The 11,302-nt window shown below is 44.8% G+C and overlaps 1 long non-coding RNA gene across 2 annotated transcripts; it reads left to right on the top strand.

Moving 5' to 3' along the window:
* Positions 1 to 5,331: 5,331 nt before the first annotated feature.
* On the top strand, positions 5,332 to 11,029 carry LOC107969408 (uncharacterized). 2 transcript variants are annotated; one of them, XR_001711169.4, is made up of 5 exons: positions 5,380 to 5,459; positions 6,086 to 6,271; positions 7,435 to 7,513; positions 10,306 to 10,455; positions 10,893 to 11,029. It is a non-coding gene; the product is annotated as an uncharacterized LOC107969408 (long non-coding RNA). The 2 variants fall into 2 exon arrangements; XR_675715.5 differs by lacking the exon at positions 6,086 to 6,271 and having other exon boundaries at positions 5,332 to 5,459.
* The last annotated feature ends 273 nt before the right edge of the window (positions 11,030 to 11,302 follow it).

Here is an 11,302-nt window from a genome sequence, read left to right as displayed (position 1 = left end):
GAGAGGGAGAAGGAGGCAATGGGAGGAAAGAGATGTCCCCAAGAGGGAATACTGTGCAGCTACAAAGTACGCTGCTCTGATCTCCCTTCAAGGCAACCTGCTGCATAGAGAGAAACTGGTGCACTGCGTTCTGCATATTCTGATCTGTTTCAGCCCTCACAGGGAGCCCCCAGCACCCCCACTGCACTCCTCAAGCTGCTCCCAGTCCATCACTGAGCAGAGTGAATGCTCCTTTGCCTTGAAGATCTCCATCTGCTGGGCTTCCCTGAGATTGCTCCGCCCCAGGCCTCCTTCCTGCCCTCACTCCTCCCACAGGTATCAGGTCTGAGCTGTACTCTGAAGGCGTTCTCTTTACCTTTCACAGATGTGTCCCCCAGTCAATCAATCTCTTGCGTGTCTAATTCCATCTTAGTGTCTGCTTCTTAAGAAGTAGACTGACCCAAACTGACACTGCCCCTCTGGGATGTCCATGGGAACCTCTACACAGGGATGTCCTGGTTTATGTACAAGGAGTCCTTTCCCTTCTGCCCATTTATAATCTCTCCTGTCCCACCGTGCAAAATGAAGAGATCCCTTTCACCTCTCCAGCGTCTGAGTATGAACATTGCCCCAGGGGTATTAAAAACATCCCAGGTGCCAAACAATAACAATGTGAAACATTGGCATTAGCCTTCTTTAATCAAGATACTACGAGCCCATGATTGGTTCCATCTTAAGTACATTGTGGCTAATGGACAAACCACGGTGTTTTGTCCATGTCGTCATGCCCTTGTTTCACATCTGTTAAAGACCAGGGTGGCAGAAGTGATGACAAGTTTCATTCAAACATTTCCTGGAGTGGCCATGAGAAGGCTCCTCACAGAATTCCAGCTCCAGGGGGCTAAGTTGACTCAGGGGCCCCAGTTCCTGCCTTCTGAAATCCACTGGCACAAATGTGCATGATTCCATCACCATGAGCTGCTCTCAGCCAACCGCTGAATGCGACTGGGAAACTGAGGCAGATCTGCTCCTGGGAGACTCGGGACTCCTCCGATGGCCAGACTTGACTCGCGAATTCCCTGGTGGCCTTGCTGAAACTTCCTGAGGGTGCACAGCAGCCTGGGATGCTTCCACCCTCTCTCCATGCAGCCTCGCACTCACACTGCCATCTGACCGGTCCCGGCCTTCCTCAGCACCGCCACCCCACCTTTGCTTTCTCTCATCCTTGATTCCTCTAACAAAATCTTTGCATGCCAAGTCTCTGCATGTGTAAGCTCATCGTGGGTCTGTTTCTTGGAGAACCCACCCAAACACGGGTCCCTTCTTCCACCATAAGCCACCTCCTGCCCTGGCTGTCAAAGACGGCAGCCCTCCTAAGGTGGAGCCCATGGGCACAAAGCAGATGCCCTGACAGAGCTGAGCCTTTCTTCACCTGGACCCCATTACATTGTCACCCAGACATTCATGGTGGGTGGGGCTCCATGGCCCAGCTGTCCATGTCTCAGTCAGAAATGCAAGGATGCCATCATGGAGGGCGCAAGTCAACAGAAAGATTTGCATTAAAAAATAAAGTTGAACATTTTTTTTTCTTTTTTGAGACAGGGTCTCACTTTGTCACCCAGGCTGGAGTGCAGTGGCAAGATCTCAGCTCACTACAGCCTTGACCTCCTGGGCTCAAGGGATCCTCCCACCTCAGCCTCCTGAGTAGCTGGGACTACAAGCGCACACCACCACACCTGGCTAAATGTTATTTTTGTAGAAATTGGGAGGACGAGGTGGGCAGATCACGAGGTCAGGAGTTGGAGACCAGACTGGCCAACATGGTGAAACCCCGTCCTTACTAAAAACACAAAAATTAGCTGGGTGTGGTGGCAGGTGCCTATAATCCTAGCTACTTGGAGGCAGAGGCAGGAGAATTGCTTGAACCCAGGAAGTGGAACTTGCAGTGAGCCAAGATTGTGCCACTGCACACCAGCCTGAGTGACAGAGCAAGATTCTGTCTCAAAAAAAAAAAAAAAGAAAGAAAGAAAGAAATGGGGTCTTACTATGTTGCCCAGGCTGGTCTCAAACTCCTGGGCTCAAACAATCTGCTCACTTCAACCTCCCAAAGTGCTGGGACTACAGACATGAGCCACTGTGCCTGGCAAAGCTGGACATTTTCTAACAGAAAGTAAGCCTGTTTTGACAGTGAGACCTGGCCTTGCTATTTTGATTACACGGCAGACATTTTCTGTATGTTGAATGACTGAAACTTGGGGGCAGGGTAGGGCGAGCCCACATGTTCAAGCACGTAATTTAAAAAGTATAGATTTTTAAATTACGTTGATAAACAAGAATTGAAATTAATGATATTTCAGGCTTTTCAACCTTTTCTGAATATACCAGGTATGAAAATATGCTTCCAAAGAAACTTATAATTAAGAATCACTTGGTAAGTCTTGGTAAAGCTTTTTGGTGTACTTCCTAGAGAGTAAGAGAAATTAGTGGTTCTAATGACTGAGTAACAAATCCTTCTGCAAGTCAAATGGTTTCTAGTTCCTTGCCTTGAGCAAAATTGAAGGAGTACTTAATTGAGCTGTCAACTGACAGATGGAAAATATGATTTTTGGCAGATACCTTGGAAGGAGCTTAGAGAATTGAGTGCTACTAATATAAGAGAAATTTTTCTCTTTCCTCCTACTTACTTATGTAAGCCAATGTTTACCAGCACCTGAATCTATAAAATTAAGGATAAAAATAAAACTGTTGCTAACTCTGTCTCATTCATTCCCATATACATGAGCTCATTGGAAAACACGAACAAATACTCATCTAGCTCACTGAGAAATTCATTTAAAATGCAATTTTACCTTTCCTATTTAAAAATTGTATTCATGTTTAATAACGTGATATTTTTATGTAATGCTGATTAATGGGTACTACTAGTGACATTCATGATAACCAAGAAGAAATATTTTAACACTTAGGGCTTAAGAATGCAGAATAAAAGTCTTATGTATAAAATTTTCAATTTATGTAGATATTTTTGTGGCAGAGAAATAAAACAGGATGATCAACAGGCATTGGAGTATAAAAATATATTACATTAGAAAAATACATTAGGGAAAGGCAATGAAAATATGAGTTCAAGGAGAAAAAAAGGTAGTGTAAAATTTTAGACTACTATAAAGGAGCTTGTTTATGTATTTTTTCTTTCTTTCTTTTTTTTTTTTTTTTGAGATGAAGTCTCGCTCTGTCACCCAGGCTGGAGCACAGTGGCCTGATCTCGGCTCACTGCAACCTGGGTTCAAACGTCCCCTGGGTTCAAACGATTCTCCTGCCTCAGCCTCCCAAGTATTTGGGATTACAGGCGCCCGCCACCATGCCCAGCTAATTTTTGTATTTTTAATAGAGATGCGGTTTCACCATGTTGGCCAGGCTGGTCTCGAACTCCTGACCTCAAGTAATCCACTTGCCTCGGCCTCCCAAAGTGCTGGAAGAACAGGCGTGAGCCACCGCACCCGGCTTGTTTATGTATTTTCAAATGGATAATAGATATCAAATCACTATGATGTTTAGATATCATTGGATATGTTTATTAATACATTTAAAATGGCTTTGTTTAAAAATGTTCATAGTTATGTATAATAGGTCAGAAATAATATTCCATGCAACTACTTTAACTTATTTAAGCTATGATGCCAGGGGACAAGGCTTTTCATGATTTGCTGAGAGGGGATGCAAAATAAAAAGTCTGAAGCCCAGGCAGCTCAAGAGTTCTCAATCTTGGTTGCGCATTAGAATCTCCTGGAGTGGCCTGTAATCCCAGCACTTTGGGAGGCTGAGGTGGACAGATCACTTGGGGTCAGGAGTTCGAGACCAGCCTGGCCAACATGGTGAAACCCCGTATCTACCAAAAATACAAAAAAATTAGCTGGCCATAGTTGCAGGCACCTGTAATCCCAGCTACTCGGGAGACTGAGGCAGGAGAATCGCTTGAACATCAGAGGTGGAGGTAGCAGTGAGCCAAGATCACGCCACTGCAATCCAGCCTGGGTGACAGAGCAAGACCCTCTCTGGAAATAAATAAATAAATAAATAAATAAATAAATAAATAAATAAAGTACAAAAAAAAAAAAAAAAAAAAAAGAGAGAGAGAGAATATCCTGGAGTGATTTTTCAAAAATATATGGATTCCTGGGCCCCACTCCAGACCAAATAAATCAGAGTCTGTAGGAGAGGGACTCAGGCATTGGGATTATTTAAAAATACTCAGGTATTTTTAATGTGTCTAGGCTTGAGAACCCTTGGGGGCCTAGAAGAATAAGGACTCCTCCAGGGTGGCTGAGAGTTATCTGGATCTTGTGGGAGGAGCAGGTAGCTGCAGCTCTGCGGCCCTGGGGCAAGAACAGTGAGAACTCCAAAACTTCTGATGCTTCTCTTGATTTTAGTCTCTGGTGAAGAAGAGCCGAGGTGTCCTGACAGCTGTGTTCTAAAACAGCACATGGCCACTCCATGGCTCAGTTCTCAGGGTCTGAGAAGCCCCTTCCTGGGCTGCTCCTGCTTCTCCTGGAGCTGGGACTCCCCTTTCTCATGACTGAGGTGAGACACCCTTTCGCTAGACCTGCAGAATGTGAGGCTGACCTCAGGGAAGAAGAGAGAAGGGAAGGGAGAGAAGAATTTGGAGACAACAATATAGGGTGGAGGTGCGCGCTCCCAACTCCTGTAGGGCATGTGGAGGGGCAGTGTCAGGGGCATTGATTATGTTGATTCTGACCTACTCTAAGTCCTTTGGGATGATTTGAACTTGTCTAGGCTCTACACAGCTCCCGAGAAACAGAGGCACCCAATTTGCATGAATGACAGGTCCATAGCAGATAGGCAGAGCCAGAAAGAAAGCCAACAGGAAACTAGGAGTCATGAGACTCATGGGCGCCAGGGGAGGCTCCCTCCTGGCTGGCTGTGTAACCCTGGGACTTTGTCACACAGATGGGCAGAAGGAAGTGAGCACTAACCTCTGTTGCAGCTCTGTGATTACATTAGATTGGTGCAAAAGTAATTGTGATTTTGCCATAACTTTTAAATGGCAGTAACTGTAATTACTTTTGCACCAACCTAATATCTCAGTGGTCTCCTGCTTTGTAGGAGTTTGTAGACCTAGGAGATCACATCTTCTAGGTCTGTCTGGACTGTTTGTTTGAAGCACGTGTTCTCACAGAAGTGTTAGCTTAACCCGGTCATGGTCACAGCTTACCTAGACGTCTCCATAGCCAACCGCCCGCCCCTGGTTGACTCATTGGATTTATAAAGCCTCTCACGTCATTCTCGCGTGTCTTATGCAATCAATATCTGATGTCAAGCACTGAGATTTACCAGCCACACCTAATTCTGGGAAAGGCCAAATGAGAAAGGCGTGTCTCTCACACATGACGCCTCTCTTTATGTTCTGTACTTGGTGTGTTAGTTTCCTGTGCCTGCCCTAACAAAGCACCACAAACCAGGTGAGTTAAAACAACAAAAATTTATTCCCTTTCAATTCCAGAAGGCAGCAGTCTGAAATCATTATCACTGGGCCACAATCAAGGGTTGGCAGGGCCATACTGTCTCTGGAGGTTCCAGAGAGAATCTGTTCTTGCCTCCTTTGGTTTCTAGGAGCTGCAAGCATTCCTTGACTTGTGGACACATCATTCTAATCTCTGCCTCCATCTTCATATCACCCTCTCCTCTGTGTATGTGTGTATGTGTGTGTGTGTGTGTGTAAAATCTACCTCGGTCTTCTCTTTCAGGGATAAATGTGATTGCATTGAGGGCCCGGCTAATCCAGATAATCTCCCTCATCTCAGGATAATTAATGTAATCTCATCTGCAAAGATATTTTTTCCAAATGATGTAATATTTACAGGTTTCAGAGATTAGGACCTGATATCTTTGAAAGCCGTTATTCAGTCCACTACACCTGGTGAAGAGATGTCATTTGGTTATAATGAGCTTTCCATCAGTCACTGAAACTTATCCACTGTGTGGTCCCTGGTCACACCTTTCCCTTGTGGGTTTGGCTTCTGGGTTGCTAAATGTCTAGTGCCACCTCTAACAACAATACTCAACTTGATGTTTTCTAAAATTCTAGGTGTCTGCCTGAGATAGGAATCTAGGCCAAAACATTTCAGATACTTGTTGTCAGAGGGCAGTATGGATGGGGGAATAGGATGATGTGTTCCAGAACTTGGCCTGAGAAGCAATGCTGTGAGTCTACAGGGGAGTCACAGAGACTCATTCATCAAATTACTGCTCTGTGCAGATGTGTCATTTTATGGTAAGGGAGTCCTTGAGTCCTAGGTGTCCTCCAGGGACTCTGTGTAGTGGAGGGACAACTTTCTAGGCCACAAGACAACTTATTTTTTTTGAGACGGAGTCTTGCTCTGTCACCCAGGCTGGAGTACAGTGGCACGATCTTGGCTCACTGTAACCTCTGTTTCCCGGGTTCCAGCGATTCTCCTGCCTCAGCCTCCTGAGTAGCTGGGATTACAGGCATGTGCCACCACACCCGGCTAATTTTTGTATTTTCAGTAGAGATGCGGTTTCACCATGTTGGCCAGGCTGGTCTCGAACTCCTGACCTCAGGTGATCCACTCACCTCGGCCTCCTAAAGTGCTAGGATTATAGGCGAAAGCCAACATGCCCAGCTTGACAACTTTTTTTTTTTTTTTTTTTTTTTTTAGAGACAGGGTCTCACTCTGTTGCCCAGGATGGCATGCAGTGGTGCAATCAAAGCTCACTGTGACCTCAAACTCCCAGGCTTAAGCAATCCTCCTGCCTCAGATTCCTGAGTTGCTGAGACTACAGGTGCATGCCACCATGCCCAGCTAATTTTTAAAATGTGTTTTAGAGATGGAGTCTCCTATGTTGCTCAGGCAGAGGACAACTCTTTTTTTAAAAATTTTTATTTTATTTTAATTTCTGGGGTCCATGGGCAAGCTTGTTATATAGGTAAACGTGTGCCATGGTGGTTTGCTGCACCTATCAACCCATTACCTAGGTATTAAGTCCAGCATGCATCAGCTATTTTTCCTAATGTTCTCCCACCCACTGAGAGGCCCCAGTGTGCGTTGTTTCCGTCCCCGTGTCCATGTGTTCTCACTGTTCAGCTCCTACTTATAAGTGAGAATATGCAGTGTTTGGTTTTCTGTTCCTGTGTTAGTTTGCTGAGGATAATGGCTTCCAGCTCCATCCATGTCCCTGCAAAGGACATGATCTTTTTCCTTTTCATGGCCACATAGTATTCCATGGTGTATATGTACCACATTTTCTTTATCCAGTCTGTCACTGATGGGCATTTGGGTTGATTCCATGTCTTTGCTATTGTGAATAGTGCTGTAATGAACATATGCGTGCATGTATCTTTGTAATAGAATGATTTATATTTCTTTTGGTATATACCCAGTAATGGGATTGCTGGGTAAAATTGTATTTTTCCAGTTCTAGGTCTTTGAGGAATCACCACACTGTCTTCCACAATGGTTGAACTAATTTACTTTCCCACCAATGGTGTAAAAAGGTGAGAAGAACTCTTAAAGGGGTCCAATTGGGCTGAACAATCTGTAGCCAGATCACCTAAACCTGCCCCTTGAATGGTGGTAGGAAAGAGGGAAGAAAGGAACAAGGGGCAGCAGAGGGGAACATGAGCTCATGCCCCATTTTTGGATGCCGTTGGAAAAGAAAGCCAAATAGCAAGAGGGAGGGGATGTAAAATCTTGATAAAAGATCTCCATCTGCATGGTGCTTTTCATCAACAAATGGATCTGAGGTGCAATTAGTAAATGTGAAAGGATCTCTCAGGACAGCCACAAAGGGGGTTGCTAAGTTTGGAAGCTTCTCTGAGTACCTCACACATGGTAAGTCCCATTAAATATTTGTTAATGCGTTGGTGTTTCCACTTGGGAAAGAAGGGTTTCAGCCATGCGTGCACAGCATTTTTTTAGCTTTGGGTGGATGGTGGATTCTTGTTATTCTGTCCTGGCGTTTGCTGTACTAAGAACCCTTTAATTCGAATTTGGGTAGCTTCATATCGTATTTGGATTAACACTGAACCAACACTGCCAACACTATGGATAAAGTGTTTTCTTTTGGGTTTTAAGAGCATCAGCTCTATCCATTTGTGGTGTTTAATCTATTCTGAATCAATTATATAATTCAAATAAATGACTCAATGGTTTTCTTATTTACTAATCTTTTTACTTGTTTATTTTCTCAACTATTCTAAGCCATTCTGCATTATCTTAGTATCCACTTTTTGACTCTCTCTCACACACACACACACACACACACACACACACACACACACAAGTGTGCTGTCTTTCATAATTTGGTACCAGCTGCAAAATGACTAATAGGCAATTATGGTTTCCTCTTGAGAGTCTATGGAATATCAAACAGTTGGAGTCCTCTGATTGGGTCCAAGTGTTTGGTGATGATTTTAACCACATTGGAGTTCAAGAAAGCATCAACCTACTATAATCCTTCTGGAATGGAACCAAACCAGGGACTCTTCTGGCTGTGACAGCGAGTGTGGAGAGTCAAAGTCTAGGCCTGGCTCTGCCACTAATTTCCTTCCCTGTCCAGGGGCCTGCTGCAAGCTGTTCCCCACTGGCTGTGTCTGTGCTACCAGCTTGCAGCAGGTCCCTGGGCAGAGAAGGAGAGAGGAGAGTCCCTGGAGCTCTGTGCTTATCCTCCTCCCAGACTATTCTCACCCTAGCATCAGGCCCTAGCTTTAATGCCATTTCTTGGGGATGCCTTTCCTGACTCTGGGTCTAGTATAGATTCCCCTGCTACCTTCCTCCAGGCCCTGATCACCCATTACCCTATTCATGTATTCAACTACCTACTATATGCCAGGCAGTGAGCTAGATGACAGGCATGCGGTGTGAAAAAGACTGCCTGCCCTTATGGAGCTTATGATAGGTGGCAGGGAGGGGCTTGAGATAGACAGCAACCCTGTACACAGTAAAGGTAAAATTCAGCCATGGGAAGTCACCAAAGGAGAAGAAAGGGATATGTTGAGAAAGTTCACCAAGGGCCATCACGGGGACTGAGCTCAGGCCCAGGTCCCAGCTAGAGAGGTGAGAGCCCTGTGATTGTGCCTGCCCAGGTGCCTGCTTCAGGACTCTGGCTCAGAACCTTTCATTCAACACAATGTACTGACACCTACTGAGTGCCCAGCTGTGATATGCCTCTTTCTTCAAACCCTGCTCTTGGCCAAACCTAGACTGTTTAGCCCGTGGTGGGCGCAAGCCCCGACCTGTAGAGGGTGGTCTGGCTTTGTCACAGAATTGGGCATTTCTGAGAGTGTGAGAGATTCCTTAGCAGGGATCAGTATAAAGTACAACATGGTTAATTCCTGAGTGCAGGCTGTGATGAGTGACAAAGGAATCAACTATGAAGCAGGAACAGGAACCCAAGAAAAAGGAAGAGTCTGCATAAATAGTGATGGGTTTCTAGTTTTTCTTTCAATGAATATTAAAACAATGGTGCCTGGTGGCCATGTCTATGCTATAGACTGTCCCCTTGACCACAGCTAATAAAGCCAGAGTAAACACCTGACTACACTGGGCAAGAGTACACGGTCATCAGGCTACAGTTGATGGGACCAGAGAGAGCACCCATCCCAAGGGAGACCAATCAAAATGTTTCTCCAGGTAGCACCCAAGTTGGAGCTAAGGAAAGAATCCAATAGCCAGGTCCCAGCCATATAGAGGACGCCACTGTGCAGCACGACACAGTAGGAAAGAAAGAAGTTGCTATGAAGAAAGAAGCACATATAGAATTCAGACAGAGATAGATAGATAGATAGATAGATAGATAGATAGATAGATAGATAGAGATAGATAGATAGAGAAAGAGAGAGATAGAGAGAGAGAGATTTGTGGTGCTATTTTAATCCCTGATTCTAGGCCAGACACGGTGGCTCACGCCTGTAATTCCAGCACTTTGGGAGGCTGAGGCAGGCAGATCACTTGAAGTCAGGAGTTTGAGACCAGCCTGGACAACATGATGAAACCCCTTCTCTACTAAAGATAGAAAAATTAGCTGAGCATGATGGCAGATGCCTGTAATCTCAGCTACTCAGAGGGCTGAGGCAGGAGAATCACTTGAGCCCAGGAGGCAGAGGTTGCAGTGAGCTGAGATCACGCCAATGCACTCCAGCCTGGGTGGCAGATCAAGACTCTGTCTCAAAATAAAATAAAATAAAATAAAATAAAATAAAATAAAATAAATATCTCTGCTTCTAGTTGTTTCTGTGGCCCAGAAGGACCCCCTACACTTACCATGACTTTGTTGTTAACTCCTTAGGGGAAAAAGAAATCCTTCCATTCTCTAAACTAGCTTGAGTTGATTTATATCACAGCATCTCCAAGAGCATAGATCTTCTGCTACACGACAGGGCCAGGGCCAGGACCACTTTCAGCTCCAGGCAATTGCACTGAGGACTCAGTGACACAAGTAAGTAGAGCTTCTCCCACATCAGCAATTATTATTTCAGAGAAATTATTTGAAGACATTATTTTGAAGAAACTAACATCACACAGATAGCCAAAGTTGACCTTAATTATGTTATTATAAGATTAACTCAACATAATTTAGCAAATATTTCTTAAGTGTCTAGAACATAATCCTGTTCTGGGAACCAGGGAGAAAGCAATGACTGAAAAGTGCAAAAATCTCTATTCCTCATAGATATGGCTTGATCTGTGTCGCTGCCCAAATTTCATGTCAAATTGCTATCCCCAGTGTTGGAGGTGGGGCCTGGTGGGAGGTGATTGGATCATGAGGGCAGATTCCCCCTTGGTGCTGTTCTTGCCATAGTGAGTTCTCATGAGATCTGGTCGTTTCAAAGTGTGTATCACCTCCCCCTTCTCTATCTCTTTCTCTTGCTCCAGCCGTGTGAAGTGCCTGCTTCCCCTTCGCCTTCTGCCATGATTGGAAGCTTCCTGAGGCCTCTACAGAAGCAGAAGCCGCTATGCTTCCTGTACAGCTTGCAGAACTATGAGCCAATTAAACCTCTTTTCTTTGTTAATTACCCAGTCTCAGGTATTTCTTTAGAGCAGTGTGAGAATGGATTAATACACCCATTCTAAGCCAACTGGTTTGCTAGGGCTGCTGTAACTAAGTACCACAGATTGGGTGGCTTAAGCAACAGAAATTGCTTGTCTCGCAGTTGTAGAAGTTAGAAGTCTGAGGTCAAAGTGTCCATAGCATTGGTTCCTTCTTAGGGCTATGAGGGAAGGATCCATTCCAGGCCTCTCTCCTTGACTTACAGATGGGCATTGTCTCCTTTTATCTTCATATC

This window comes from Pan troglodytes, chromosome 17 (assembly GCF_028858775.2).
Source record: "Pan troglodytes isolate AG18354 chromosome 17, NHGRI_mPanTro3-v2.0_pri, whole genome shotgun sequence".
In the NCBI taxonomy this organism is placed as follows: domain Eukaryota; kingdom Metazoa; phylum Chordata; class Mammalia; order Primates; family Hominidae; genus Pan; species Pan troglodytes.
This window is presented reverse-complemented; position numbering and strand designations above follow the sequence as displayed.